This window comes from Miniopterus schreibersii (genome assembly GCF_964146895.1).
Source record: "Miniopterus schreibersii genome assembly, chromosome: 10".
Classification (NCBI taxonomy): domain Eukaryota; kingdom Metazoa; phylum Chordata; class Mammalia; order Chiroptera; family Miniopteridae; genus Miniopterus; species Miniopterus schreibersii.
Window position 1 is genome coordinate 14,499,582 of NC_138110.1, and position 8,674 is coordinate 14,508,255.

An 8,674-nucleotide genomic window follows, 5' to 3' on the forward strand; every position below is an offset into this window, starting at 1 on the left:
CTGCGCTGTGATCACTCACATGGAAAGCTTGTCATATGATTCATCTTTCTCTCACTCTACAGGCTTTCCTGCAGGATGTCTTGGCAAAGCAGGGGCGCTGAAGATATTGAGCAAATCCTGCTATGATTCACCAGCTTCTACATGGCCCCAGCCGTGGAACGGGAGGTTTTGTGGAATATCCAGGCCAAGGAAGGTAACACGTAGAGGACATTAGATTCGGAAGACCCAGGTTGAGCTATAGTTGCATGACTGGTCACTTTTGCCCTGTGATGTATGGGTCAAGTGAAATACTGTGCATGGGAGTGATGTGAATGACAGCAGAGACCTCTACCGATGCTTGTTCAATGAGTGCTTTCTCCAAAAAAACCACAAAAAAGAAATGCGGGTGTATTAATTATTTCAGGGGCGCCTGGTTCTCCTCTCGACATTGATGAGGCAGACGGAAATGCAGGCAGGCATTTCCTCTTCGGTGGAAGCTTCTCTTGCCTTGGAGCCTTGGCAGGGAGTGTGTCATAGATGTATGGGCTGCACTCAAGTGGTGCTTTCCAGCAAGGGACCTGGCATGATTTTCACAAAGTTTGGCTGATTTGCTAATATACATAATTGATCAACCGGAATGGTCCCAAATGGAATGTGAGCCAGTGAGTGACATCATTTCTGGAAATGATGTCAGACACACATAATTCATCCTGTACGCCTAGGGCAGTGCCAGACACATGGTAGCCACTCACTACATATTTATTTGATAAATGAGTGGCTGATGATTTGAATGAATGGCTTCTGGTGGTTGTTCCAATCCTTTCTATTTGATTAAACATATCCTGGTTCATTTAGCCAAGTCACGAGAGAGAAGCTTTAGCCCCGCACAAACAGAACCTACTCCTTCCTTTAAATGCTTCTCAGAGAAAGAATATGTTTTCCCACTAGACCACCCAGCTGGTCCACTTGTCCCAGAAGCTGCTTGGGTTTAAAGTGTTCAGATTTGCTAAGGAAACTCACACAGAGCTCATATATAATCTCCTGATGGTAACTGATTGAAACATGAAGAAGAACCTAGCATCCAAATTCAGTAATCAGCCTGGTAATTGATGGAAATCAGTAGAAATCAAACATGTTCTAGAATTTCTGAAAGGTCAGTTAGGACATATGTGAGTTTATTAGAAAGTTGTTTTTTAGTGATGAAAAGTGGAGGACCCACATACCTTAATATTGCACCTATAAACCCGTGGTTTGTGTAACTTAGATCTAAACCAGTTTTAGTTTTCTGTGTCTAACACTTTCTTAGCTATTCAACTCAATAAGTGTGAGCTGAACAATTACCATGTGTCTAGCCTTGTGCTGGGTGCTTTAGAGGACACTGTGATCCTTTTATTGACTCAGGAAAACAAGAAAATTCATCATCAGCTTAAGACTTTAACAACAGCATGTGAGAAGCACAGTTCAGATGATATATATGAGCACAAAAGGACCAGAATTTACTCAGCAATCACACATGACTGGGAACACTCCTGCAAGCTGAGCCTTCTTGCCCATACCAAACAGATGCCAAGCATTTATTGAGCGGAAGGATTGCCTAACAGTAGCTATTTAGTGTGATAATGGCGTTTGATAGTTTGGACACAAACACCATTGTCACACTCCACAGCTCTGCTAAGGAACGTCTGTAGCTGTGAAGGTGTTAATGTCACCTGCACATTCCACCGCGGCCCCCAATCACCAGGAAACCTGGCCAGCTTCCCATAGTGACCTGAGCAGAGAAAAGAGGGATCAAGGGTAGGGAGCATCTCGAACTCTGGAAAGAGATAAAGACTCACAGATGCGGGGCTTATGTGTTCAAGCTGATAAAGGGAGTCACATCCTTAACTCCTGTTACCACCCCGCAGAGGCCTCCCGCCCACAGGAAGAAAGGCTTCCTATGGAAATGGATGAGAAATCTGTTTGCATCAGTTTTCTAAAAGGGCTAAGAGAGAAAGAATCCCTAGAGGGAGCTGATTTTAGGGAACAAATACTTAGTGGGTCACCACATTATAATCCATTATGATATTAGTGGATCGTCCCCAACTCGCACCTCACCGTCTATTTCAATCCATCATCGGTAAAAGTGGTACATTCTGAAGTCTAAGAAAATTGAGACTATTTTGCATGGGGTACAGCATTTAGAGGAGCAGTAATCTACTCTCAGTGTCATCTATTGGGTACAGAGGCACCCAGATTTTAAGCCTTACTCACTATAGTCATTTCCATCTTGGTAGTTGGTGGAAGTGAGGGAGGTAAGGAAAGGGGGAAATGGAGAGCGAGAGAGACTATGCCATTTTTCATGAAAAATACTCATTTTCTAGCAAACGGGAGCCTCCTGTAAGTCCCTCTGGTTGACTAGGTTTCCTGTTAAAAATGGTTTCTAACTTATATGCCTATAAACTCCTGTCCACAATGGGAAATAAGAGGAAATAAAGCATTTCACGTAACCTTTTACAGTCTCCCAAATGCTGAAGAGGAGGGAGTGGGGGGCCAGTTTATTTTTACCCCAGGAGAACCGAGTTGTCAACACTTGACCAGAGCCTTGCTTGGGCCATAAGACCTGCCCATTCTTAACACTCTGTGCTTTTTCAGTAAAAATGCCTCTTACTCATATGCAAACTGTGAACATGCCCCCTGCACCCTGGGCTGTGTGCTTACAGCACACCTCAAAAGCCGCTTGGCCTCCACAGGATCGGAGCCTTTTTTTTTTTTGGCCTTTCAGTTTTATGGGGGTATCCCTGATGTACAACACTGTATTTGTTCAGGTGGACCAGCCAGCCTATTTCTTCGTTCCTTTCTGACAGCGGTGATTTGCTTATCTCCCTGTTAAGTGGCAGACGCCCCTTGGTTCCCGTCTGTGCCCTGGCTCGCTTTTATAGGGTGCGGTCCTTGGCAGGGCAGCAGGGACGTGCCACCTGGCCCACTGTCAGACCTGCTCTCTTCAGGTGGAATGCTTCGCCGGGGCATTTCTGACACTGTGACTGACACCAAATACAAACTCTAGGGTTCCAACTGGCCCCACATGCCACCACCAACCCTTAGATAGCCCCCTGGGTGCAGCTGTGGTGTGCATTCTCGTGTGATTAACTATCTCTGGTTCTTTCATTCCTAACTGCTCCTTCTAACAAGTTAGCCAAGCTCATCTGCTTTGTCTTTGCCTGAGGAACCTAGAACAGAAACCCCCACTTCCTGGCCACTCAAGGGACACTGCTGACCATGACAATATGCTCCAGAAATCTCTTAGTTAATTCCTGAAGAATCGACAGGAGGTGGACGATTCACTAGTTAAAATGCTTGGAGAGCTCTGTGTGGGGCAAGAGCTTGGGCCCATTTCACTTACAGCATCTTATTGCAGAGTCTGAGCCCCTCCACTTCTCCAGGTGAGCTCTGCATGCTTCAGACTTTCAATAACCTGCAAAAGATGGAAAAGGGGAGGAAGGGAAAACAGGGAAGAAGAGAGGGAGTTAATGCGGGACAGGTAAATCTTACCAACTGCTCTCCCAAATAAACCTCTATTTCTTTGGTCCAAGAAATGCATCTCAAGGAAAAAGTCCTTGAGTTTAGGGAAAAAAAATTTTCCCCCCTACAAATTTGTAGAAAGATTTACCTATAAGACTGACCACAGAGGCATTGTTTATAATAGTGAAAATTGCAAACAACATAAATGTCCAATTACAGGTTAATACATTTATGGTACACCCTAGTCATTTAAATTGATGTAGAAAAAGTGATTGTTGACTTGTAAAGAGATTCGAGAGATGTTAATGAATGAAGAAGTAGTTTACAAAATAATACATACGGTATGAGCTCCTTTTCGTGAAAAATGCATATATGCCAGGAGCCAAAACATCAATATATTAACCATGGTTATATCGGAGTGGTGGAATTAGGATTTTCTTTTCCCCCTCCTTTTGCTTCTCTGCATTTAATAATTTCTACAATTCATGTAGTACTTTAGTACTGAGAAAAATAAGTCGAATTTAAACAATTTGTAAGCAGGGTTTTTTTTTTTCTGTGTGTGTGGATTCCTAATAAAAATTCCTCCTTGCACAGGCTCTTTTGAAATTGGGAGGTTGGAACTTACCCTACGTCTACGCAGCTTGTCAACAAGCTTGAAAAGTTAGAGCTGTGCTGAGAGATGGGCCTCAGGCTAATTTCCTAGCAAATCATTAGTGAAATACTTTATTACTCAGTATGATAATTTTATGGTATGATTGACACAATCAATAAACACATATTTATTGCGTGCCTGTTATGTTCTCAGCCTTGTGCACAAGTTTTAAACATAGCTATAATGGCCACCTTCTTTTATTACTCTTTGATTGCTTCTGCAGGCGCCGTTAAACTCAGTCAACCTGCATAGCAGTTTAAACAAGCAAGCAGTGTGTTTTCGCTTTTTCCAAATGCCATCCAATAATATGTCACTAACAAAAAAATGAGAGGTGGTTAATGCCAGAATCTACATGGATATGTTTTTTAAAGTTCTCATACTCATTTCTCATTCTGCAGATATTAAAAAAACCTTTCATTTTAGTGTTTTCAAATGTAACAACTTAAATAGCACCAGTTCATAAAAACTGGAAAGTTTATAAGGTGGTTGAGACATAATTTTACCTGTTATTTCCTATGACATAAATTAGTGCTTAAGGCAAAGATGTTGGGTATTAATCAGGGTGATGGGTCCAAATGCCAGCACAATCTTCTACAGCTTAGAAAAGGCCTTGAGGGATCCTGCTTTGTGTCTCCCCTCTGATCTCAGCCACATTAAGCTCTCCCCATCTCTCTTTGTGCTTGGTTTCCTGAGATTTCCCGAGAGAGGTCGAGTGCTAAGCATTCCTAAATGGTTGTCTGTTACAACGAAATTTCTGTGCGGTGTTCCAGTCTAACCTTCCCTTCCCTTCCCAACCTGGACTGAATCTCTAGACATTTCTAGTTGCCATGCTCTATTCAGAATGCATTTTCCCCTTGAGCCCGTGGGTATGAAAAACAGACAAGACTTGATTGGCCCTCTTTATGTCATGAGCTTTTTTCATTAATGGGGAGAGGAGGGTTCATCAAGAAGGAAGCCTTTACAAAGCCTAACCCTCCAGCAAATGCTTCAATCTTGAACTATTCTATGTGCACCACAGCTTCTTGCAAGATGACTTTAATTCACAAGTGCCAGGAATATCACAATACTCCCTGTTCTTTCTTTGGTCAGATCTGGGCACGATCAGCTGGCCTTTGCCTTCATATTTTGTCTCCCAGGGGCTGAGAACTGTCTAGAGCCAACCCCAGAGGGCTGAGCAAAGAATGTTTTGGGGACCGTGAAGTGTTACTTTGTAGAAAATCTATCCATCAGCACCAAAAAAAAAAAGTTTTCTTAAAAAGCAAAAGCTAAATGGAGATGATTTTTCCTAATTCCAAGCCCACATTTGCTCTCATTTCAAATAGGTGTGTTAAATGCGTCAATTTGATTCTCTTAGACTGTTAGAGTCTAGATGAAGATAAAGAAAGTCACTATCACATGCCTGAGTCTTGTCACTTAGAAAGTACATGGAAATTTTAAAATAGAATAGAAATGTTCTTGTCAATAGGGAGCAAAGCAGCATTTCTTTTCCATTGAAATTGTCTAGAAGGGAAATCTGGGCACTCCTCACATATGCTTCCTTACCCATGTTTATCACCAACCAGAGGCGAAGAGGGGATCATTAGGCACATTCTCAGCTGAGCCGAGGTCTCAACAGATGTAAGAGAATTGCTGAGGCGTGGGGGTTCCTAAGAACCAGCCTCATTTATCTGCAGGTGCCCAGCTGTGTCCAGTGCTGTTGATGGACTAATACGAGGTGGACACAGGCAAAGCTCTGATGCTGGCACTTAGAAGGTGAAGGCAAAGCAGTGAGCTTTGCCACGTGCTTGCCCAACGAAGGGATTCCTGGTCAGATAAACCTCCTAATTCCAGCTACTCTTCTGGTGCGATCTCGGAGGCCTCGTGCTATTGTTACATCAGTCCGTGGTGAAACAGCAAATGGCTTCATGTACCGCCACTCCGAGGGCAGGAATAAAAGTCCATGCCCTCTCTGGGCTCTCGACTCCTCCCTAGTGCTGTCCTTTCCCTCCGCAGGGGTGAGAACATCTAGAAAAGTCTCAAGTTTTCTCAGGTTTTTTTCTGAAGAAACAGAATAATCATGGCAGATAAATTCAAGTCTGCTGTGTTTACCGCTGCACCTTGCTCAGGTGGTGTGTGTGTGGGGTCTTTTTAAACACCTAGGTCACAGCTCACCCTCACTTTTGAAAGCCAGTGAGCACCCAAAACAACAGCCTAATTCACCCGGGGAGGTGGAGGGTTCGTGGGAGGAGAGGAACTTACCTGCCAGCCACTCGAGTCTCTGAGCCCAGGGCCCCTTCTCCGGCCCACGGGGCGGTGCCTTCCCTGGCTCCCTGTTCTGCACGGGGTGGCCGTGGGTGCGAGCCCCGAGCTTCTGTGGGTTGTAGGCCTTGTCCCTCTCCCTTTATGGGATCCAGGCTTTTAAAGTAAACAGTTCTTTCTCTTTCTGATAAGTCACATTAAGTTATCGATTCAGAAGTGGGGAGGGCACGACCTTAGCCCATGAAGTCACCTTTGGTCAAGCACACTAAGCAAGACCGGAAAGCCCAGCGTCCCCCCGGCCGGTGTGGGGGTGCGGCAGGGGCAGAGGTGGAGGCGACAGGTGGAGCAGACAGTTGTGCTGGTGAACACATCATCGCCCTTAGAAACCCAGGTTTGAATGTGTTTAACTCTTTCCTTACAGGATGACTTCAGTTTGTGACCATCACCACCTTAGGTATCTAGGCCCAGAAACGTCCCCCCGTCATATGCGAGCACAGTAAACGAAAAATCCTTGGCTCATCCTACTTAAAGCTCTAGACCAATATTTGGAAGCCAATCTCATTCTCCTCTTGCCCTGATCCCTTCTGACGTAGCTGCAATCCATTTATTTGTTCACACCAACAATTATTAAGCCCCTCCTTATCTGCTAAGCTCTAGTGACAGGGAGGTGAGTGAGACGAACAGAGGTTACAGCTTGGTGGGAAAGACGGGTCCGGACAAAAGCTGTACCAAACAACCCCTGGAGGCTGCCACTGGCCCCAAATGTAGCCTGTTAACTGCTATTATTTTTAATGTCTCTGATCACATCTTTCCCTCCTCTGGCCACTTTGTCACTTTGCTTTCTTAATCTTCAAAAAGAAGTTATCTATTACCCTCTCTAGTGATAAATACAGTCTGAAGGGAGGGAGGCCTGGTTCTCCTGGTCAGAGCTCACGGTGCTCGCAGGATGTGGGCAGCCTTAGCTAGCAGGTATGGTCTTTTTGCCCCAACACTGGCTCTCAGTTATATTTCTTTTCAGGTGAAAGTGGAAAGCAAAATATGCTGGTTTTTTCTGTTTCTTTCCTAAGAACTGCTAGCTGATCACAAGAAAGGAACCCAAAGGGTTGCTGCTGTTGTTTGGTCCCTAAGGGCTGTGGGGGACCCCTTCTCTGGCTGCCTCAGACCTCCCAGGCCATCCTGCCAACTAGCTTCTAGAAAGAAGCAGGGGCTTCCCGTGAGGGCTGAGGGATTAGCTGTGGCCTTCCAAAGACCGGCACATTCATATGGCAAAGGCCCAGATGTTCATGGCAAAATGGGAAAAACATTCCTGTGGGCCCCGTGGAAACTGCCACAAGCCTGCGCACTCCAGCTTTGTTCAAAGAATATGGCATCGGCGTGGTGTTTTTAAAGGTCATGTTACTGGCACTGCCTGGGGTAACTTCCTGTGTATTTTCTAAGTTGCTTCTTGGTTATTTCAGAATTACTGTTGGTTTTTCTCCTTTAAAGTGAAGCAGATTCCCAAGAACTCCCATGTAGCTATTCTTTCCGAGGGCAGGAAAAGCCCCCTCTTCCCCCCAGACCCCACTACTTGGACACCCCAGTCACTTTCATCAGCCTCTCTCAGTCTAGGACAGTTGATGCATTTCTGTTGAGATGGTTTTCCCTTCTTTCGGAAAACCACGATGAAGACAAATGTTCAACTTTCAGATGGTTTCCTTTAAATTCCCAGCCATGGTACTTGCCAGGATTCTGGATTTCAGAGAAAGGCTCAATCTTGTCCTAATTTATAATCCTTAACAAACTTCCTTCTGCCAGCCCCTACCGTAGCTGTCTTTATAATAATCTTTCCTTTTATTTATTTTTTATCACAAGGGATGCATTCTTTTAAGATAAGATAGATTTGAATCCTGTGAGGTTGAAGTTCGGTTTGGAACAGCTCAACCCCTAATGTTTGTACTCAGAGACAGGCTGCAAACAGTGAAAAACAAAATCAGGTAACTTTCCACCCGGTGCAGCTGGAAGCCAGCCCCGCCCCCTGGGGGTGCCCGACTGTGGTTTTTTCATCTTCCTTCCTGAACTGCAAGCTTCCTGAAATGGGGGGGGGGGGGGGTTCCAGTTCCAATGCAGAATGCCCAACTTTTGCCAGGAGGGAGGAGGAAGTTTGGGAACTGGTAATCCTGGGTCTCATTTGAGATTGTTTGCCATTTGGATTTTTGCCTTTGGAAAAGCACAATGCTTCATATTCCTGAGGCTTTAGGTTTCTCTCTCTGCAGCAAAGCTGAGAATGCTTGCTTGTCATTTGCTCTGAGACTTTAGGTGAAACAGGAG

The 8,674-nt window shown here is 44.8% G+C and overlaps 1 long non-coding RNA gene across 1 annotated transcript; it reads right to left on the reverse strand.

The window, feature by feature from the left end:
- Positions 1-1,133: 1,133 nt before the first annotated feature.
- Positions 1,134-6,508, reverse strand: LOC308562708. Its single transcript, XR_013999665.1, has 3 exons — positions 6,368-6,508; positions 3,359-3,430; positions 1,134-1,747 (listed from the first exon to the last, which is right to left on the reverse strand). It is a non-coding gene; the product is annotated as an uncharacterized lncRNA (long non-coding RNA).
- Positions 6,509-8,674: the final 2,166 nt, after the last annotated feature.